This window comes from Solea solea, chromosome 12 (genome assembly GCF_958295425.1).
Source record: "Solea solea chromosome 12, fSolSol10.1, whole genome shotgun sequence".
NCBI classification, from domain to species: Eukaryota; Metazoa; Chordata; class Actinopteri; order Pleuronectiformes; family Soleidae; genus Solea; species Solea solea.
The window spans coordinates 7,309,870-7,332,922 of record NC_081145.1 but is presented as its reverse complement, the minus strand read 5'-3'; the positions used below and the strand labels follow the sequence as shown (position 1 = coordinate 7,332,922).

The following is a 23,053-nucleotide window of genomic DNA, read 5'->3' as shown; positions in this document are numbered from 1 at the left end:
ATCTCTGGAGCGCAGGTGGCTTCAGCCGTGTTGTCACTGGACAGACAGTGCAAACTTGAGCGAGTGCCGTTCAGGTGCTGCTGCTTCTCCAGGAAATGAGCAGTATCACTGTGAGTTTTTCGGTAATCAGTTGTGGTAATCAATCACGGTTTTAACGATAATTAAAATTTGAAACGGTATAATAACCGTCGGGAATTTTACCGCGATTTATCGTCATACCGGTAATCGTTACATCCCTAGTGCACATCATTGTTGGATTGCAGTATTGTACTTAAAATGGTGTTGTTTGACTAAATAAATGGGGTCATTGACTTAATCAATAACATCATTATAATATAATCTATATAACAAAATCACCGTTGTGTTGACTTAACCATATGCCTAATCCATTTCAGGGAAGTTGATATCATACAGTGTAATTTTCTACTACAATGGGACAAGTTTAGAATTGTGTATCTTGAATTTGATGTCACGATTGATTTAAATCAGTTACATATTTCCCGTTCTTCAGACAGTTGTTGGAGGTGAAAGATGGTGTTGGAGCTGTTGGCTGTTTTTCCAGATGACTTTGGGACCAGTCAGTAGCAGTCATGTCAGTCCTCAACACAGTCTCAATCCTCTAATAGTGCAGTAACAGCCGTCATAGTTTATCTCACCCAATCTGTGAAAACCTTTACTCACATGACATACTCTGTCTCTGTATTGTTCTGCCTCTAGTTGAAGTAATACCTTCTTATATGTATTGAATGTAAACTGTGGCTGAACCCCAGTATTCTTCATGCAATTCATGCAAGTTATGTTGTAACTTCAACACTAGTGTGTTTTTTTCTCTTGGTCTTGGTCTTGAATCGGTCTGTCTTGGTCTTGTCTTGGTCTCGATACCCTCTGGTTTTGGTCTTGTCTTGGTCTCGATACCCTCTGGTCTTGGTAATGTCTTGGTCTCGATTTAGGCGGTCTTGACTACAAGTCTAAGTTTAGGGCTAAGATTAGAATTGTGGTTAGGTCAGGTTATGGTTAGGCATTAACTAGTAACGTAAAAGGTTATGGATAACGCTTTGTTGTTGTCCAAATGAATGGAAACCAATGCAGTGTGTCGTTGCAGTGTCCTGAGAAGAATAGCTACACAAATGTGTGTGCTCGTGTGTGTAAGGAGGGATGTTGTCTTTTTGTGGATGTGTGCACATATCCATATGTCTGTATTTAATTCCTCTGTGTTATGGGGATTCCATTACCTTTTTAGCAGTGAAAGCATTATGTCACTTATGAACACCATGTGTCTGTCCATCCTGTGTACATAGAAAACGTTTATTAGATCTTGCCCTCTGAAAATGAAGACTGCACCACATGTAGATCTGTCATTGTTTCAAATTGACCAAACCAAGTCGGTCAGTGTTGCCGTCTGGGCAGTCTCTTATTCTTAGTGTAAAAACTTAATGTTTTTAGTTTGGTGACGTTAATGGTTGATTATATTTGGAATAGATGCATTGGTTGGGATAGTATGTTTTTATGTATCATTTTCTTTTTCTTCACTACAAATTCTGACATGTAGGAAGACAAAGATCAAGAATCACTTTGGAAGAGAGATTCATTATTAAGCTGTTTTTCATGGGTCGTTTCTGCGCAGTGTTTTGTGCACACAAACTCATTATTTTAATTGAAGACATACAACAGATGTCTGCTCCACACCAAGATAAAAATATCTACATTTTTTGAATTGGTAGGTTTTTTGAATTTGCCATGTCAGGACACACCCTGACATGGCAAATTTTTAAATCTGTTTTTTAATCCATGCATCGATCAGTCAAGCTGTGAAAATAGGGTGCTGATAACCCATCGTGTTTGTTTTTGATTTTGTTCTTGTTGTTTAATCCATTAATTAACATGGCAAGGCTGTGGTGAATTCAATCATCTCAGTAACTCCCAGATTGCTCAGCTAAGACAGATGTAGCAGGACTGTAACCTTGGTTAAAAACAACTCCAAGTGTTTTTCACATGTTTTCAAGGGTTTGATGATCTCATTTAAAATCCTACCCTCTGATAAACATTTTCTTTATATAGTTTCTAGTGATAATCCAGCCCATCATTTGTGCATACAGGTCATCTTGAACCTAAAAACCAGTCCCTCAGTCTGCCACCCAGACTCCAAATTACTGTAAACTAAACCAAAGCCACACCATGGCAACGGAAGGGTGTCAGTTTGGACAGGAAAGCATTTATTTGAACGTGACTAAAGTTTCTCAGGCTAAACTCCCTGGTGAGGATGTGGACAGGCTCTGTCTCTGGTTACTCTGTCCCTTGATGTATATGCCACATGTACCTCAAACAATAGCCAATTCATCTATGTCTTTGTTTGTCTACAGCAGCAGCAGCAGCAGCCACAATCAGGGGTGGTATAACCAGCAAAAAACAAAAAAAGACCTTCAATTCTTCCCTAAGTGAGAATGCGTCCAGTGCATATATAGACAAAACATTATACAGTATTATCTTGTAGAGAGTAATTAACAAAAAAAGTCATTCTGTTGATTCCCTATGGCAGAGATTGACCTTATATCAGGAGATGTAATTATATGAATGGATCGATCAACGTCGTTCATCCACATCTCACCTGGCTTCCTTGACCTTTCATGTTCTCTCCCCTCTTATTTCTTGTCAGGCCTGGGTCATTGTTTACGCATGTGTGGTAAGAGGTCAGGTTTGGGTCTGCATGACATAAATGCTGTGATCCATCACGTACGCAAAGGTGCGTGTGGACACTTTTCAGAGGAACACAAGCGCCTCAACATAGTGCTGCACTCTTGTTTGGTCAACAGAGACAACGAAGAAGACTATAAACATGGACGCTTGTTTGAGGTTGGCCAGTACTAGTACTCGACTCATTTTAGAAGGAAAGGAACTGTGGCTGTGTATGAATATGCAGAAATGTGAAGCAGCTCTCTGTTGGCACCAAACATGCAAAGAATGACCCAGCGCTCATCATTTTACCATCTACTGTCAGTAAAATATCAAATTGACCAAAAAGCAGTGACATGCACAGATTTTAAATTTGGTAAAAAGAAAGACTTGTATCACAATGATAATTTGACATCGGGTTGAGGTACTGGAATGGAGAGAGCGAGAGAATATGATTGATGAATCCCTATGACATTTGGATATCATCTAAAATCTCCCTCTGAGAACCTCATTTGACCTTAGCTGACTGATTCTTAGTCTCATATTTCAGTGTCTCAGAATAGTCTGGGAGGTCCTTTGATGGAGCGGTGTGACCCAATATGTCATGCCCTTCAAATGAGGAAACAGCCACATTTGTTTTTTCATCTCCATGACACCCATCTATGCTCTGTGAAGGTGTTTTTTACTGAAGTCGCATAGAGAACTTATTGATTCCCGGCATATTGTGTGGACACAGACTGTATGTTCTGTACACCTCTGGGCAGCTGACTCCAGAATAATAAACATATAGTGGGGGTGATGTTTGTGAACCCTACTGGACAGTCCCCTCTTCTTCTCCTTTCTTCCCTCCCCCAGGTTCTTCTACCAAACCCAGGCCAGAGAGCAGAGGTGATGATGGGCCCCAGACTTCCCCAGTAGGCCTCTCTTACTGGTCCCACACTGAATGGGTGTCTGTTTCTTGACATCTCCATCTCTCATCACCACCCCATCAATCCCGTGCCTCTGTGACCATCCCTGCAGAGACAGGGCTCCACTTTGTCCCAAACCCACCCTGCCTTTTCACCAGGCCCCCTGCTTCATAGACCCCACTGTGCATCGGTTGTGGCAGCTACCTGACAGCAGAGGCCCCTAAATTACAGCAAGTTTAGTCCAAAGCTCCCTCTATCCCCCAATGCTTCAAAACACCATTGCTGGAAGCTCCAACTTCCCCCAACATATCCAAATACCATGTGTCTTTCCAAGAGTGAGAGACCATCCCCCATTTCAGTATATCCATAATGGAGCCCCTTTACCTTGCTTTCATCCACATCAAGGACTCCTGACCCACTAAATGCCTGCATGATCAAGGCCTCCACAGGGAATAGAGGTGGATGTTATCATAGCATTCCAGCCTATGTGAAAGTATGCCAATTAGCATTGCTGGAGAATGTTGTTTTGCTTGCCTCTTTCACTAAGCCCCCTTCCCATTGACAGGCGGGGCTTGAGTGGCTGGCTTCCTCGCTGTCACTGGAATTGCCATTCATGCTGGAAATTGATACTTTTTGTTGCACAGCTGCTCTTAAATTTATTGCACAATATGAAAGAAATATAAATTCTGCAGTAAGTGGCACGTTACCAGTTCTATCAGTGTCAAAAATGAAAGGTGTGTCTCGGCAACATTTATAGCCTGAAACGCCTGTAATAGCTTCCCCCAGTGTTCCTTGGCTCTGCAGTGATATGATCATTTACAATATGCTGTGAAAGTCAGTGGATCTGGCTAACCTGGCCAAACACACTTCCACTGCACCCAGGCAGTGTTGCAAAGATTCCTTTTGTGAGTGCGTTTGCGCAGTTACCACATGTAGGCGTACGCACATGTATTTTTTTTTACTCAGTGCTCCAGTGCTCAGACAGGTTTATTAGGTGTTTGCACTGCAGAGTAAACATAAACTCAGACAAGCTGAACTTATAATTTTTTTTCCCCCCAGACAATCCATGACACTATAAGTCAAACACCTTACTAAAATTAGGACAGAACCACAGTGTGGTTCACAGGACTGATGATAATCCGGGTGGGCGCAGTATGACCACGTCCAATTTCTCAAAAACAAACAATTTCGTTACACATGGGGTGTGAGGTCACATAATGAAGCCCTTGAACCTGGCACTCTGGTAGTCAAACTGTGATCTACTTCACATAATACACACTGTAGTCTAGTGGAGCTGAAGTGAAGCAGGGGTTGTGATTATGACTCCCACTGTTACTCTTTGGACACACATGCAGAAGCTCTACTGTAATGCCACACCAGAGTCCTGAAACAACTTAGAGGTTGACTGTATAATCCTTCACATTTCCCCAAAAAAAACTGAGTTAAGGCTCAACATCACTCCCTTTTGAATATGGACACAGGTCCCTGCAGACATCATGACTGTTGTATTTTTATTTTCTCTGGAGGAGTGCAGTTACACCTTTATTACAATGTGTATTTATACAACATCAGCACACATGTGTCCACAAAAGGTGTCACTTTGTGAGGGCTGGTGGCCCCATGTGTGAATCCTTTGTCCACTTCAGACAACACCTTTCCACATTGTTCTGGGCTGACAATTTTCCGAGTGGCTTCTCATAATACACCTCTATCACCTTCAAGGGTTATTATTATTTTCAAATGTGTTGCATCAGTAGAGGCAGAAATAAAGATGGACATGCATTTGATGCACTGTGGCAAAACAACTATTCTGTCTCAGGTCAATGGTGGTAGACACTTTTGTTCCATTAAATCAAACAAACTGATAGGTGTTTCATCATATTGTGTAGGGTTCTCTCAGACTGCTCACCCCTTCAGTGTCACTATGATATCATGCTGTATTGAACATGTACATTGCTGAAAGAAATTGGCGCCGAGTCAATCTCGTTAAACCTTTGACTTCAGAGTCACTGGTTTCCCTTTTGTTGCTGAGAGACTGCACTGTTTTAAACGAAGAGGCAGACACTGGAGTTCAGTGTGCACTAGACCTCTACTCAACCACATGGCTTAACCTCAAACAATGTGCTGCAGCTCTGAAGCATTGTTTGAGACACGAGGCACACTCTTAAGGCTGGCTCTGGATACAACCTGACCACGATACCAAATGCCTTCACTTCCCTCAGAAATACAGTACATGCTTCTGTCAAATTCTAGCACACACTTCCTACACCAAATAACCACTTGAGTACATTTGCAGTGCACTGTGACTCTAACCAGAACAACTCCACTCCTCCACTTTCCGTTGACTGCTCCTCCTGTAGGCGAAATAAAAACAGCCGTTGCCGTCTCACTGAGCTTTAATGTGTTATTGTAGACAAACCTTCTCATAAATTAAATTTCTTGGCAGAAAGAGTTCAAACCAAAAAGGAACTTCCAGTTTTAGTGTTGTTTTTTTATGTTGTAGTGCCTGACAAACAGTTCTGTCTTGGTGGGGGTAAGTCATTATGTCCTGTAGCCAGCAGGAGGCCAGAGGGGTTTAGGGAGGGATGTCAGGTAAACGGGTATTTGCCGCATTAAGGTGGAATTAGTCTCTTTTGCCAAATGAGCCGTGGTCCAACAAAAATGCAATAGAACCTCTGCTTTCCATAAATCAATGGACTAGCTGGTCTTTACCACAAGTGAGCATTTTGTGAGTTCATAGCCTTATTATTTTTTTCTGTCGTATTACTGCTAAGTATATTACACTAAGATGAGATCACGCCTTCAGCTTTGTTCAAAAATATCCATGACTACTTATACTACTTTTCATACACGTTTAATGGTATGGTATTCATTCTGTCCCTAAATCCTGAGGGACTTGTGGTTTCATGTTGTGTAGGTTCCTTGGCTCTAGCTCTGCTGGTTGGAGAGATACACGATAGGATAGTTTGACGTTGCCAGTGTTTCTGTTTCTTTGCCGATTGCGAGAATGTTTCAGTTCCTGCAGAGGTGTGATTTGGCCTCAGGCTTTCATGGCTAGTTGTTTCGAGAGAGATACTGGTTTGGATTACAGCATGATCTGGATGTAAGATCTTGATGTTCACCATAAACATAAACAGTTTGTCATTTGCCTGGAGATTCTAAAACCCTGTGCACGCTACAATTGAATCTGCCACAAATCAACAGAGGATTAGTAGATGTTTTTGTCTTGACTTGCACATCTTGCCAATTTGTGATGTGATCAAACATGATAACTATGTGGCTGGAGGATACACAGAAGATTGACGTTATCATCAGGACTGCAGTTTGAGTGGAACAAATGACCTTAGGAGAACTGCTTTAAAAAAAATGCTGGAGAATGTCAAAGTGATTTGTTATTTGTGAGACGTTGCTTAAATTTATAGTCATGATCATCAAATTTAAGACGGTGTTTTCACCAGTGGCTGGTGATAAAAAAAAAAATGCTAGTGGGGGGGGGGGGCACATTTTCTATAAAAAACCAACAACAAGGACGACTGGAACATAACTTTGATGGTGAATGGAAAGAAAAGTTCAGTATGTCCTGAAGGTCTTTTGACAAGTTATGTGGCGTAATTAAGCCTTAATGCGATCCTACTATCACACTTTGATCTGAAGAGTTGTTTATGAATCAAAAGAAAAGAAGGAAAAAAACCAGCTGACGCGGATCGCAGTGACGGGGAAAGTGATCGATTAATGATCAAACATGATGATCGTTGTTCAGAGCTGTGAGGGAGAGACGGAGAGAAAATGCTTATTCGGGAGTCACAGGCTAGCACTACTGGAATACTTCATGTGAATGTAAATATAGTCACTTGACTTGAGTACGTCCACTGACTTCAGGATTTGACACCAGTGCAGTGTTTATGAATGACAGCCTTGTGTCATTTGATTGGCCAGAAACAGAGGGCTTCAAACCTTTAATAATTTGGACAAAAGACAAATGGATTTGCCCTGTTCGATCTTTGTTTTGCGTAATTTGTATGGATTACTTTGCAAAATAAATCCGAAGACACCGGTTTGCAGTAAAAACAGGTTTGTTTTTTGTATTGATCAGAGACCCTGCATCCACATGTCCAGGGCTGGTGTGTTTCCAATTATGTATTGATATTTCCATGTTTCTTGTGCAATGAAGCAACTCCAAAGTCTTTTGGGCCGCTTGTCTTGGAATAAGGTTTCTTGATGCAGGTGGGACTTGTGTACACAAGTGTCTGCTCCTCAGATGGCTAATAATTCATGAAACAGCTCTGGATCCTGAGCTAACGAGGACTGAGAATAATGAAATGTTTCACTTTATTCATGGTTTCAGTAAGTCATTGGACTCAGATCACCCACTAACTGTAAATCTTAGTCCAACCTCGGGATCACTTGATGAGGATTTGATTGTTATCATGGCTCCTGTTCAGAACAGTCCTCCTCACATGCACTCGTGACATTGATTTATAAGGGATCAAACTGAAATTGAACACCCTATGTGGATGTAAATCGTGTTTCAGATTGTTTGCACCTTTTTTTAACTTTAATAAACCTGCTTTTTATTTGCCAGGGTGCTATGTTTTTGTTGTTTGAGAGCACACAATAGTGAAAGGGGTTCTGCAACAAAAGAACAGTTTCTGTGGGTGCCAGAAAGAAAATGTGGGATTAATCAAGGAACTTGCTTGTTCTGTTGCTTGTTGCTCTGGTTTTCAGTGCCCCTCTAAATCCTTTCACTCTAATCACCTGTCTCTGTATAAACCTGTGAATAAAACCACCCATCACAGGGGTGTCTGGGTTCACGAGAGGCACGACATGCCAAATTTTAGTTTGAAGATACGAAGCCAGAACTATTTGCTTCTTTCCGTTAACTCCATTAAACCCCTCCATCACCTCACTCTCAGTAAATATTCATTTTCTATGAGTGTGGTCTGACATTGTGAAACACATTGATAGATGTTTGTGGCTATGTGAGTAGCCAAAGTCCTTATAAAGCCAGGACTGACTTCTCTTATGAAGTCTGGCCATTGTTTAACACTTGGGAGCACCAACAGTACCATGAAAATTGGAGTGACAACTGGAAAATTCTATTACAATTTTTTTGATTTTATAAATGAGATAAATAACTCGATGGAAACTGGTTTATTGGATGCATTTATCTAACATTTGTGTGTCGAATGTTCAAGCCTTGCGTTGATGAAGAGTGTCTGTTCATCAACGTGTCAGTTGTCTATTTTGTTGTATTGCGATAGGCTGTTATTTGTTTAATTTAACTTTTTTTTTCTCACATGGCATTAGCTCTGGTCGCTTCACTGCCATTCACTGTTTTCCATTCCTTTTCTTGTCGTAAATGTATATCGCCGAGGTGATGATGACACATTACCATCAAACACTTATTTATTGTAAAAAATCTGCTCCACGTTTAGGGTTAACACATCATTAGTCTTGTAAAGTCACATCATTAACCAAGTAAAAACTCCCTTGATGTCTGTGGTCCTCTCTGTTTCTGATAGATGTGTGCTGGAGATATTGGTAAAAGTAACTTATGCATATTTAAACTCCCACTTCTTTTGACCCCTAATGGTTTTCTAAATGGTGTTGTGGTTATGTAACTGAAATAAGGTACGTGGTGAACTCAACTTCATATCTGTTATATATTAGTGTGTACCCCACTTTGAGTTTCTCGGGTTTTTTTGTCTCTAAAAACAGGTTAAGTGAACACCACGGTTGTCTGGGACGTTAAACATGATCACGCCGACATGAAACCTGATCCATACTCACTCAAAGTAAAATGACGGGACGCAACCATCAACACTTAAATCCTTATCAATATATAATTTAGCCTGTATGACTTTCTTCTGTGGGAGGATGTCAGAGTAACCAGAGAGCACTTGAAGAAGACTGTTCTTATAAATCCATTATTTCAGACATTTCTTGACACTAATAACATTTTTAGGTAAAAAAAACTGTTACTTTTTCTTTGTGCTCATCTGTTATTTTTAGATTTTTTCCAAAAAAATTTGATAGTGACAGTGTTTTCATTTGTAAATTAAAAATGTTTTCCACCCTATGTATCACCACTTAATGACAGTTTGACTGTCCTCATAACTTTATCAACCATTCGGGACTTGATGTTACGGCCGCTGGAGGATGTTAATGTTTAAACTTCCCACATTGTGATGCCTACATAAACAGCCAAGAGGATTTTAAGATAAAGCTTTTGGACTTCACAGTTCAAACAAATAACTTGTGAGAAGCAGGGCAGTTTTCTACTCCTTGTTAGTTTATTCCCATACGAGTCAATGAGGAGGCTACTATTTTGGTTCCTTTAAGAGATAATTAGAAGTTTCCCAGCGTGTCAGTCGGAGGGGATATATTTTGTTGATTGTGGCAGCCAGATTGCCAAAAAGCAACTAAAAGTAAGAGCCTGTTTACACATATGTTTTAGTTTTTTTTTTCTCTGTGGCCATGGATTGTAAATCAGTTGCCTCTTGTCACTTTGTCATCTCCTCGTCTGGTGTTCACATTAGCATTTATTTTTTATTTATGCACATGTAACTGCTGCACCTCTTGTTGCATTACTTAACGGCATACCACTGAGTCATCCCTGGTGGCTGCCTCCGTTTTTATATAAGTGTGAAAGAAGGAGCCCAGTGCTGAGGCATCTTGGCAGCAGACCTGTGACACTGGAGAGGCAGAGCAGCAGCAGCAGCAGCAGCAGCAGCACAGTAAAAACACTTAGCCAATCTCTCGGCCTCTCTCTTACTTCTGGAAACAGGTACTTCCACTGTTTATTGGATCTGATTTATATGTTTTATTAAATATTGAACAATGGAGGTTCATGACATTGTGCATGCTTTGGTACAGGGAGGATGCAGAGGGAGCACCCAAAAAGGCTAACTAAATAAAAGATCTGCAAACGGAATGAAGGCAGCAAAAATACTAAAGGTCTGCACCGACCTCATACTTTAATGGCTGAGCCAGAAAACTGTCTAGATCCAACGAGAGACCATTTCTCATTCAATTACGTGTTCCATGTGTGGGTTCCAAGGCTTCATGCACAGCAGCTTCTGAGCAGGTCCAATTTTTCACACACATCCTCATCTCCAACACTCACTCCACTGCCTATCAAAACAGCAGTGTTCAGGCTCTGTCTGGCATCAGTGTGCATGTATGTGTTATATGCATCTGTACAGTATGTTTGCGCGCATGGTCATTACATTTTAGCGATGTATCCCCGGGCGTATGTTGAAACACATATCATGTTGTTTATGCCGTTAAATGTGTCGCTGTAGGCACATCCCTTTGATCTTGCAGAAAAGGAATGTGTACAGGTATTTTGGTTATTATGAGTCCATCAAAAAAGGACAAGTCTGAAGCTCCAATTTCAAGGTTATAAATTTTGGGAAACCTCAGCAAGATTTTAATTGGATTTAATTAATTTACGTTGAGTAGAATGAAAGGCCCAAAGGGAAGGCTCACCTTTGTTTGTGAAATGTGCCGTCACTCAAAATGTTGCATAACATGCCAGGCTCGGTTTAAAAACATGGTCTCCATCCATTGAATAGGGGTGTAAAAGGCAGGGGAAAGGTCATCAGGCCATCGCGGAGCCAACACATAGAGATAATCAATCATTCACTCTCTCTCACATTCACACCTACGGGGGATTAGAGTGTTCAAGTAACTGCTGCATGTTTTTGGACATGTGGGAGGAAACTGGAGAAAACCCATGCACACACAGGGAGAGAACATGCAAACACCACACAGAAAGGCACCGGACCAGGGCACGAACCACATACTCGCTGTGAAGCAACAGTGCTAGCCATGTGCACCACTGTGTGGCCTTAATACCAGTGTGCCCTGGTCCGGTGCCTTTCTGTGTGGTGTTTGCATGTTCTCTCCCTGTGTGTGCATGGGCTTTCTCCAGTTTCCTCCCACATGTCCAAAAAGTTACTTGAACACTTTAATCCCCCGTAGGTGTGAATGTGAGAGAGAGTGAATGATTGATTATCTCTGTGTGTTGGCTCCGCGATGGCCTGATGACCTTTCCCCTGCCTTTTACACCCCTATTCAATGGATGGAGACCATGTTTTTAAACTGAGCCTGGCATGTTATGCAACATTTTGAGTGACGGCACATTTCACAAACAAAGGTTAGCCTTCCCTTTGGGCCTTTCATTCTACTCAACGTAAATTAATTAAATCCAATTAAAATCTTGCTGAGGTTTTCCAAAATGTATAACATATAAAAGGTAAAAAGACATTGGTGTGAAATCAGTCTCATATTGAACGTTAAAAAGTGGTATCAAGGAAGCTTTATATTTTTATTTCACAATATGCAGTAGCTTGAAGAGCTGAGATATGCCTGAGGTCAAGCTGTGTACCATGAGTTGACTGGCAGCACAGCAGCTTGTATTTTACATTTAATTCAATTGTAACCTGTGGACGTGCACATTCTTATGTGCCCTCATGATGCTGTTTAGTTGACTGGTATTTGCATGCCGTAGCCTGCCATAAGAGCGCCAAACTGGAAGGTGTTTATCGTGATGTCTGTTGACAGAAAGATTTCTGAGGGCTGACACATTGTTGGTGCAGGCACTTTCACTGCATACAGTAACAGTTCCTGTTGTACTTGTACACACTGTCTTGTTTAAATATGACTTGAACAACTTCTTACATTGAGAGTCAGATTGTTGACAGATAAGTAAACCACTAATCCCCTTGGCAGGCTGTGAGCTTTCAAACCTATCTCTGTTTACTTATCAGTTTAAGCACTGATTTACTTGACTTGAAGTAAATCATGTAAAATAAATATTTAATTTATTTTACATGATATATTTATATTTATTTTATACTTTTATTGGAGCAACAATGCATTTATAAAATTGCTCTGTCAGCACGAACTTTTGCCAAACACTGCAGTTTGCACCACGTCAAGATGATGCTTTGACTTATTGTTCGATCATTTTTTTTATTAGCCCACATCTTATTCCAGCACCTACCAAATTTATATTTTCCACTGGAATCAAAACTTGTTCTGAATTGCATGCATATCTCAATGTTGCTGTTGATTTATTTGTTTGTTTTTATTGTGCATCTGCGATGACTGGCTCCAAAGCCAGTTTCCCGCAGGAAGAAATATTTACCCTTTTGTTTTACAATGGCTGGTCTTGCTGAGCCCTGTCCTAAATCATCACAGTTTCCACATTTTTGTAACATGTTCATCTCTGTGGCATCATCCTGTCAGAATTTTACGAGTGCCAAAGATTACACCCTCTGCCTGTTTGCACGCCGAGTGCTTTGCGGTGAGATAGGTACAATCTGAGAACGTTTGCTCAGAAATCACAAAGCTGTAAAAGACTGATGTTTTATTATTTTACATAAAAAACATACACTGTAGATACATATATCACAGTAATGACAAAAAATGTACTCTTTCTAATACTATGTGATATCACTGTTCTTCATGTTTTTATATAAAGACCATGTATTAATGTTAACGTTACAACACATGAATGACCCACTGTATCGTGTCCTGGCAACAGCTGCATAACATATATTTCTTTTGTGCAGCTGCAGCTCCAGTTTGGATCCTCGCGTTGACTGATTGGCTGAAGACCACACAGGTATGAACTGAATCGAAAAAAGTGTTGTTGTTGACTTAAAATACAAGCAGAACTACTGACATTATGACACACGGACACTTTTCTCTCCTGTCTGTCTAAATATGTGTCTGCTTGTGGTTAAAATGTGGTCAATATCAATATAATCCACTATTCCCCCTCTTTCTCACTCTCTCTCCCTCCACCTCCCACAACGTGTATGAAACTGATGCTGTTGCCTTAATTACATGCAAGAGTGCCTCCCTTTTCTTCGGTCTGGTATGACGCACAAACCATAAGTGAGCAGCCAGTGAACTGCTTCAGTAGAACTTAATCAGACAGGCGCGGGGCGGGGACAGCAGACTCATTATGAAACACAGAATGAGTCCAGTTTCTGTGCATAGGCACAAAGTCTTCTAGTTGCAAAATGAACGTCCGTTGTGAGGCCGTGAGATTTGCGATTTGACTGGCGCCTCACACCCTGCTTTAAATTGACATAATATTCTATTGAAGATGAGCTGAAACTAGTAATTGAGATCTCCTGACTCCTCAGGAGAATGTTAACTGATCTTATAAATCAAGTAAGAAGTAGAAGCTCATTTTCCCATTTGTAATGGAGTTCTTTTTGCAACCGTCTTGTGGCTCACTGCTATGTCTGTCCTACTTTCTAGACCTCACTTTTCAGAAAAAAATGACCACATACATTGTTACATACAGTCTAAGTTTCTATGTTCCACATGACAGCCGCGACTTCAGGCTCACTGCTAATAGTGATCATGTAATGTAATGTAATAGGTTTTGGTGTCCGTGCTTCTTTCCTGTTGACTGCAGATCAGTGACCAGAAGATAAGTGAGAAAAAGTCTTGGGCTCGTGCTCTTCAGACTGAAATGCAACTAGTTTTGTATGTGGATGTGTTTGAGCATGTGTGCTTGTGTTCATGGGGCATTTGGAGGCACGCATGCTTATCTAAGTGTGAATGAAAAGGAGCTTATTTATATATTTATTTGATATCGCAGTGAAGCCATAAAGCCCTCTGTTTTTTTGTCCAGGAAAGAAAACAACTGATAAAGACATGCAGGCAGGCTGACTGTAGTGCTGCTAAGGCTGGCTTTGGGTCAATAGAGTAATAATGGATCAAGCTTGTGTAGTCCTCTGTCCTGTATCACAGACCATGACTCAGAGGAGCTGTTAGTGAGATGGATTAACAATCCCATGAGGGGCAGTTGAGCTTCATTTGATCTACAACAAAACTGTGCTGGGTAATAGATCTCCTCATCAGTGAATCACATCTAGCAGAAAGCTCCAGGGTCAGAGAGCGACAGAGAGCAGCATAGACATTCAGACAGAGGTACAGTAGGTCCTCAAACACCTTCTGATATGGATGTTTCACTAAATCTGGCATGAGTGTTTTTGGCTTTAGGACTGAACTCTGTGGAGGAGGACGCGAAGAGGCTGGGTTGTAGTGAGAGCGGGATGTGCAGAGGCAGGTCTGGGTCTGAATGGAAACTTGAATGGAGTGGAAACTGGGCTGGAGGCCACTCAGCAGATCCACCTTATCCTTGCCAGTGCAATCAGCTATCAGCAGTTCAGAGAATGAACCATTTGCCCCCTCAGTAAATTCAGCAGGGGTTTGTTGGGATAAGGCCAGCTTTCTGAGCTCTAATGTGGGGACACAAGTGAAGTCCTCATTGTTTTCTGGAAAAGGTGCCAGAGCCTGTCTGTCTTTTAATGGGATCACAGTGGACACCCCAGGAACCACCGCCAGGTGAAGTGATTCCGCTCTTAACTTGCAGCTGTGTAAACAGTCTCTTTCTCTCGCGCACACACACACACACACACACACACACACACACACACGCACACGCACACGCACACGCACACACGCGCACACACACACACACACACACATATATGCAGCAACACATAATAAAATGCTTGCTGGCTCACACTGAGGGAAATGCTCACTTTCCCTTCTGTTCTCAAATAAAAACAAAGCTTATTTTTCTTGCTTTTGTGTAAGTTCTTGGCCTTGTTAAAAACAATGAGTTGCATGAAAGATGTAAACAAATTAAATGCGAGCCGGTGTTGTCTTTTCTCAGGCTGGGAACATTCAAAAGACCATGACAATATCCCTCCCCTCTCACCCTCTATATTGCTTTTGTATTTAATTTTCTCATAAAACCTCCTTTTTCTGCCAACCTTAAATTGGTTATAACTTTTATTACTTGCCATTATTTGGTCAGTCCTGAAACCTTATTAGACCTTAAAGTAGTGATATGTCACATCACCCAGCTTTTTGTTTTTTGTACATTTATAGTGAAAGTGTTTATACAAAGCACATAGTTACAAACCTCATTGGAATGTTGGTGCTTGGTCATTTTTAGGATGCAGCTTAACTCAGACAACATGGTCTATAAGGTGAAGTTTGTGCTAAGAAGGAGGAACGGAGGAAACGGCAGTAGTCATACTGTTAAAGGCATTTAGACTTTAATGCTCCATTGTTTATGTAACCAAGAGAAAGTGGAGACTCCCCGATGGCCCTTTTGAAAAGCAGATGCCAGAGATTTTTGCCTCTGCATTTTATGGCTTATTTGCTACCAAGGAGATACCGAGATTTCTTACGGGACTAAATCTTTTCCCCACTTTGCACGTGTCAGGCAGAAGCTGCCTGTGAGGAGGGGTTAAGCTGCTAGTGCAATCATACTTATGTGCACAGTTCTTTTTTTGTCAGGGTTAAGACATAAACTGATAATTGTAGAAAAGAGTCCACTTCCAACTGCTGTTCTCTTTCAAGGAAAGTGTCTCTTATTGCATGATACATACATTTCTGTTGTCTGTTAATGAAAGTTGCACTACATATAATATCAGGACATATGGTTTGGGATAAAAACTGATGTTATGGTATCCAGCTCATTAGGGTATTAAATTCCAGTGTGTAAGAATTAGTGACGTCTAATGACGAGACCGCAGATTGTACCAGACGGAGGTTGATTTTAACGAACCTCTCAATTTCCTCAGCGTGTCAGCGAAGTACAGTGGCCTTTGCTCCCGTTTCATATCTGGATCAGAGGTTGCGCTAGACTTTTTCGTTGTCTGTCATTTTGACTGACAGGGTCATAAAAATCCCGTCATAATCAATTTTTACCGGTCACTTTAAATGATAATAATGACATATTCAATTGTATTGTTCATATTGCAGTGGAATACGAACAGTTCACCTGTGGCCTAAACGCACAGTCTCACACCTTCCTCCTGGTCCACATGGACTTAAATCGCATGCCTGCTTGCGCGTAGTTGCGCGTGGTAGGAAATCCCGCAACATGCGCTCCTTCTGCACCAGTGGATCAGCTGCACCGGTCACAGACGCGCTCCAAAGCTTCCTGTCCATAGCTCTTTAACACGCTGTCAGCACTACAAGGATAGCGAGATGCATTGAGTACGGTGTCCAGGTCAGAAATTATGCTCGAGTCTCCGATGGGAATCTTTATTTTGTCGCACAACAATTTTCTATCCTCCCTCCTCAGCCAGGAGAACTCCCGCTCCCACTGAACTCGCCTAACCTCCTTACTGCCGCTTCCTCGCTCCGCTGAGGCCAAGGGCTGAGTTTGTCCTTCATCTGCATCTATCCCTCTTTTTTCACCTCTTTTATCAACATAGTTTTTGGGCTTTTTAAAGAAACTTCTGACACTCAACTGCCGTGACATTTTTCTTCTTTTCTACTTTCAACTTACTGTAATATGCTCTTCACCACCAAGTGGTCAGGGGTGTGAATTGCAATCTGTCAAAATGACGGATGGCTCTCAGATTTTTCCGTCACCGTTTTAAAAAAAAACGGTCAATGACGGAAAATATTCGGTAAACGCGACCCCTGATCTGGATTGTCTGTTCAGGCTGCTGTAGAAACATGGCAGCACAAGATGGTGGCCTCCGTAAAGCAAGGTCCTTGCCTAAAGTAAATATACAGTAAAAGGCTGATTCTAAGCCGTGAAAATGAAACATTTTCTATTTTGAAGCGATTATAAACTTAAACAAACATAGTGGTTGTTCTTTGGTCTGTGTCAAAAAGGTGCAGCAGTAGCAAGAGCTTTGCAAGGACACAAGCAGGTTTTCCTTGTGTTAGGTCTAAATAAGAAGCCCTGTGTGAAAAAAACTTAATAGGTATTGGGAGAACACTGTTTCTTCATTGTTTTGGATACGGAATAATACATTTAATTCAGGCCATAAATCAAGCTGTCATTTTTTCATGGCAATCCCGTTCCCAGTGGTTAAGAGAATAATATAGTGAGGGTTAGGTTAATAGGGGATCAGTTTCACCGTTACTCTGTGCATTCAGTAATAACCTCTAAATCTGCTTTCAGACATGCACTGAATCACAAAGTTTCTCCAGAGATTGTGTTGAGGAACTCTGAGAGAAGATTCTCTGCAGACTCTTCTGCCACATTCTGAGCAAGATCCACAGTGAGTGGACGGGCGTGTGTCCTGCTTGCTTCATGCTTAAGCTAGGCTCCATCCTCTCGCATGGATGCTCTGATGATTCTCCCACTGATGTGAACGCCTCTCCCCCAGACAGTGTCCCCCGCTGTGATCGTCTTATGTGAACAGCCAACTCGGAAAATGTCTGGACTCAAATCTCCTCACATTACCCCAAGTTCATATGTGAAAACTGCTGTAATGACATTCATTCAAACTGTAGAGTTTTGTGGAACAGCAGTCATGTTAATCACAGGAGACATAGTGTTGACAGAACCTTAATAAAACAGTGTTGTATAATGTGTGCCATAAGATCTTGCTCAGTGTGTTAGCATTTTCTTTTTTTTTTTGTGAGTCTTATGTGCAGTCATAGGTTAAATTACAGCTGAAAGGTGCTATGTGTTTAATTATGACTTAACCAACCGTGTCTTACAGCTCGAGGGAAGAGGATTCAACGTAAAGCGGCAATATGGCGTTATCTTGTGGCTCATCATGTTTGTACCAGACAAACTTATACAAAGAATATGATGGAGCATAAAGTGAACTTTTCCACTCCACACACACCTGATGTATGAAGGTTGGTCGTTTGATACTTTTAAGGATTTAATTGTTCTCCAGAGCAAAGAAATTAAGAAAATACTCACATTTAAGAAGCTTAAACAATTAGAGATCTTGTTTTAATCATGAAAAAAACTTTGAACCGATTAATCGATTATCAAAATAGTTGTCGATTAATTTAGTAATTGATTAATAATCGATTTGTTGTTTCAGCTCTATTATGGACATTTTTGCATTGGTACAAAGTTTAATACTGGAGATTGATTTTCCTAGTCTGTGCAACAACTGTGATTCTGTCTATAAAACCTAATTTATGAAAATGCTGAAGCACTACTTTTTAAATCTAAATTTCATTTAGCTGGCTGTCTAATTTCTTTCCCATTTATTTACGTTTCTCTTTTCGGTGTTTTACTACCTGCTGAACTTAATCATGACTCTGCATTTTGTGACAACTTGCCGATTACTGCCCTCCTGGTCTGCATTAGTCCATGTGTTCGCTCAGAGCTCAGCTTTATTGAAAGAGTCTGGACCACAGCCTCATGTGTTTGCTCAGCTGGATGACTCAGGCCTCCCGTGGGGATCATTCAGCTGCTGTCCCCTCTGAATATGTCACCACACACCCAAACATCCATTACCTCTGTGATTCCTGCTCGGTCCACATACAACAATCAGGTTTGAAGGTCATGCTTGGAGGACTTAAATGTGATTACACTATATTCCCATGTTGATCAATATTGATTGTGTTTTATGTATATTATTATCATATATCACAAGACCATCTTGACTGAAGACTAAAGAAAACCGGATTTTAATTAGGTAAACTTAACAATAGAGTCTGTTAGGTGAGGGCCTGTCCACATGGAAACGAGTGTAGGTGAATATGCATAGTTTTTTTAAATGTATTTATTGTATTGGTGTATTGTCCACACAAACATGGGTTTTTCAGAGACCTGAAACAGTGTCTCGAAATGCATTGCATTGTGTTTTTGTGTAGACGGTGCATACACTACTTAGTCCTGCCTCTCTCTCACGCTGGCCTTCACTGTCTGTCTTTGTCGTTGTTATTGTCATCATATCATTGTGTTTGGAGATTGTTTGGCAGTGTAACCAACTACTATCAATGAATAGTAACTAAAGTCAGTCTGAAAAGACGCTAGATATCACTAGGACACGTCCTGTCCTCAGCGACTTCAGACACAGAGGTGAAGAAAAAAAAGAAGTGTTGAAGATTAACAGTAAAACAGAATCGTAAAATAAGGGGAGGAGTAAACAGAACCTATTTTCACAGACACTCCTTCTACAGGTCAGTGATTATTCCGCACACTGTCAGCTGTGCTGCACATCCACAGCTTGTTCTCGTCTGTGACTCTGTGCAGTCACAGTGTTTCTCTTTCTCTGTGTGTCTACAGTCAGACCGAATCTCCGCCTGCAGTAAATACAGCTAGATAAACTGCGGAACTGACGATTTTCTTCTCGGAAAGTTGATAGGATTATGCCAGAAAGTCGCGCCTTGCTAGATGTGTTGCTTTTTTGAAGAAAGTCTGTAAAGTGGCTAAATATAGCAACAAAGTCAACACTGTTGTTTGGTCTTTATGCTTAATGATAACTTTTAAATTTCCCTTTCTTTCCCCTGGCTCGGTTCATTCGGTCTCCATTTCTGTCATGTGTCGTCTTCTCCATTCTTGGTGTAGTGCAGTGGTCCTCTATTATTTATTGTCATGCGGGGGGGCATGACAATAAATAATAGAGAACCCAGAGGACAGAAATGTTTTCACGCCCCCCCGAATTGAAATACTATTGAGAACCTGATCATTGTTTGTTTATTTATTTATTTATCTGTATAAACCATTGTATGAGTTGTCCTGCCCTGCCTCTCACGCCCCCCCGACACCTCACACAACTGACGTGTAACCTTTGAAGTCAAGAATGTTGTCAGCTACGGAGGAAAACATGACTTCTTTACCTTCTTCCATCTCATACAAACTATGGTCGCAGTACGGATTTATCCTGCATGTAAGCCAGAAAAGCTAACTCTGTAGAGCTGGGTCAGCTGTACAGAGGGTGCCATTTTGGCCCACCATGTTTTTACATTAGCCCGCAATGGATAAACTAAACATCTTTCCAGTTGTGATGCTAACTGAAGGCTACATAGGTTATTCACCACATTTGGAAAGGCAGAGTGAGGGAAGGATATTCAGCTGCAACATGCAACTTCACCAATAAATGTTGCTAAATGTTATACACTAGACCTTTAAGGGATTGGGTCTGTGGCATGCATCATTCAGAGTTTATTACATTGATTACTTGTACTTAGATGTCCTGATTTGAATTAAAACTGAGGCAAGGTTCTGGTATGGTATGACTGGCAGGCCAAATATGATTTGTAAGCATATTCGAATCTGATCATCCTGACTCAACTGTTCACATTATATATTGCAAGTAGTCAGATCTGATCGGTGTGTGTCCATGTTGACATTGTCTAGTCTAGTCTTCCACATGGATTTCTATGGTTACAGGCCACGCCCTGGAAAAAAAAACAAGCGGTCAAGACAAAATTAACTATATGGACGACATAAATCGTCACAAATGGCTATGTGGAGCTGCGGTGCAAACTTTCTTCTGATTTTTAAACTATTGCCTTCTGTTTAACATGCCTTCAATTAACTTCCGGATCTATGTTGTTGCGAGGGACGCAGAACCCCGGGGAAGACACTTTGAAATCCTATCTGAGCGACTGAGACATTCAGATTGAAACGGATCTGTAAAAATCCGATCTGAATCACATTCGAAGCCACCTCCTTATGTGGTTTGGAAAAATGTGTTTTTTAGCTGTCCAGGCTGCCAAAAAAATCAGGCTAGATATAATCTGGATATGCTTAAAAATACAATTTGGGCCGCAGTCTAATCAAGGCCTTAGAAACCTACTTGAACCTTAAATATCAACCCCATTTATGTGGCATATAACATGGAGAGAATACATTGTGTGAAATACATACTATGCGTTTGGAGCAAGTATGCACACGTGTACAGTAAAAGAAACCTACAACAGTCAAAAGGTTGGTGTAATTTTCCTGTGCACTCCGTTTGCCCTGCCTGCTGACCCCAGATCCAGTGACATTCATGGCTCCTCCACCTAACTGATCCATGGGTTTAGCCGCACGGTGAGCTGAGAGGCAGCTGATTGATATACTGTGTGTGTTTGTAAAAGAGCGTTGAGTGGAACACAAGCCAACAGCAGTAAAAAGGCCATAATATATTGAGCAAGACGTCTGTGCTATAGCACATCCATTCTTGGCTTTGGTGTGTTTGTATATGAGTGTGTGCTATTGTCTGTTCAGTCCCAGCCTCCTCAGGTGGAGGCTGACCTTACATGTGTTGATTTATGTTTTGATTTCATTCCATATGTTCTGTAATGCTGGATGGATTTCAGCAGGAAATGTTAACCAGTAAATCAGAGGGTGAAATGTGTGTCATTTGGAGCTGACATTAACAGCTATATGTTTTACAGGCTTCGGTGTTCTCCATGCATTAAATCCATTGCGAAAGATTTGTCATAGATGGACACATGTCTGAAAATATGAAAACATGGCACATGTGACTGAAGGATTTTGTATTTCAGCACAGATAGTGTGTTTGAATATATGTGTGTGTACTTGTATTTACTGGTCCTAATGAATGGATGTCAAAGCAGTTTCCTAAGAAGAGTAGCTGCTCAAACGTGTGTGTCTGTGTCTGTGTGTGTGTGTGTGTGTGTGTGTTATGGGGAGTGAGAGAAGGACAGTAGTGGTGGGCTAATACGCAGAGATAGTGGAATCATTAAACCACGTCTTAGTAATGGAGACTAATGTGGGATTAGGCTGACCTAATGACATGTGCCCGTCTGGAATGCTTCAGTAGCAGCAATCAGCGTGGAAAATTGAGTGATATGGAATTTCTTTGACAAGCATTCATTCATATTCATAAGCGGATACTAATGTGGAAAAAAAACGAGAGGGTAGTTTACTGGGGGAAAATAAGGATAAGCTTGTGGAAAATTATCTCACTTATTAAATATGATTGTGCTCAGACAGACATTGAAGTCACCTCATTTCCCTTTGAAAAAGTTACTGAGTCCCACGTCGAGTATTAAACATTCAGTAACATTTATGAAAAAATGTGTGCGTTAACAGCTAAGAAAAACAAATGTGGCAGGTTGGAGCCGTGCTTTCCCCTGCTCTGCACTTTACTCGACACCAACAGTGATATGATACAAGAGGTTTGATGGACATGCATTTTCCATCATGATGCTTTCGGCAAGTGAGTCTGTACAAGATGGGACCTGTCTCTGCCTCGAGTATCACTTCCTTGAGTGAGTGAGTCAGTCAGAGCATCAAGGGAGGAGGAAAATTCTTCTTATTTCAAAAATTGTAATCAGAGTTTTGGAAGAGAACCATGTCCTTTGTGTACTCCTGAAACTATATAACACAGTGGCCTAACCTTTGCCAGGTTAGGCCACTGTGTTCCTCCACAGATTGACTGTGTGCATTGAAGCACATCAATGGAGCTGTGTTCTCCAAATCACCCCCCACACATAAATGTTTACACACAAGTCTTCATTTCTGTCAATTCTATTCTAAATGATTGTTTTTTTCTAATTTCTCTGCAATGATCTTTGAAAACAGTCGTTTTACTGTTTTCATGTGAAGGTCTTTGTAACCATTGCCTCACTTTTCATTGTGCTCCCCCTCTATATTTCTTTTCTTCATGCCCATTGCTACCCTGCTCTGCACATTGCTCTCCTCTATCCTCTCCACCTCAAACTCAGGGGGAAAGTTCTCAGACAGGACTGGGCCATTT

At 41.1% G+C, this 23,053-nt stretch overlaps 1 protein-coding gene across 1 annotated transcript in view; it reads left to right on the top strand.

Moving 5' to 3' along the window:
• Nucleotides 1-23,053, top strand: part of LOC131469607 (uncharacterized) — a 218,414-nt gene that overhangs the window by 38,747 nt on the left and 156,614 nt on the right. Inside the window, exon 3 of the mRNA XM_058644753.1 lies at nt 13,160-13,212. The gene's annotated coding sequence lies outside the window, so the exon portion shown is untranslated. The remainder of the gene's footprint in view (nt 1-13,159; nt 13,213-23,053) is intronic.